The sequence below is a fragment of the Austrofundulus limnaeus genome, unplaced genomic scaffold (assembly GCF_001266775.1).
Source record: "Austrofundulus limnaeus strain Quisiro unplaced genomic scaffold, Austrofundulus_limnaeus-1.0 Scaffold860, whole genome shotgun sequence".
NCBI lineage: Eukaryota > Metazoa > Chordata > Actinopteri > Cyprinodontiformes > Rivulidae > Austrofundulus > Austrofundulus limnaeus.
The window spans coordinates 52,663-53,449 of record NW_013953262.1 but is presented as its reverse complement, the minus strand read 5'-3'; positions in this window follow the sequence as shown (position 1 = coordinate 53,449).

The following is a 787-nucleotide window of genomic DNA, read 5'->3' as shown; positions in this document are numbered from 1 at the left end:
TGTAACAACCTGGTAATAACCTGTAACAACCTGGTAATAACTTGGTAACAACTGGAAATAAACTGGTAGCATGGTATTAACCTGTAATAACCGGTAACAACCTGTAATAACCTGACAACAACTGGTAACAACATGGTAATAACCTGGTAATAACTTGTAAAAACCTTGTAATAACTGGTAATAACTAATAATCTGGTAACAACCTGCAATAACCAGTAATAACCAGTAATAAACCATCACTGAACAGCAGGTTCTGAGCTGCTGGGTAGATTTTCAGACAGATTTATTGGATCTAGAGAAAGTTAGAATATTTCATTGTTCCAGAAATAAACTGGATTTAATGTTTAAGGTTTTGTTTTTCAGCTTAATGAGATCAAAATGTGTAAATTTCTATAAAACATGTCTGATTGTTTCAAACCTGAACTCCAGGACAACACAGATTTGATTTGTAAATAAAATATTTAAATGTTTTTGAAGTTTGAGTTATATTTGAGAGTGAAGTTATAATTTATAAACGAGGAAACAGAAGGTCCTGATGCATCTCAGTAATCCAGGTAAAAAAAAAAAATCAAAAAGAAGAAAACAGTATAGGTCCTCTGGACGGGTTCTTCTCTAATGAAACGTTTCGTCTCTCCTCCAAGAGACTTCTTCAGTCTGAGAGTTTCAGGCTAAAACGTCCTTTCCACGTCCTCTCATTCTTGATAGAGAGGAACGTTGGTTTGAGAGAGGAGTAAAAAAAGCCATTTTTGTAAAGAAAGACCGTCCTCCATTAAACAGAGGTGGAGGC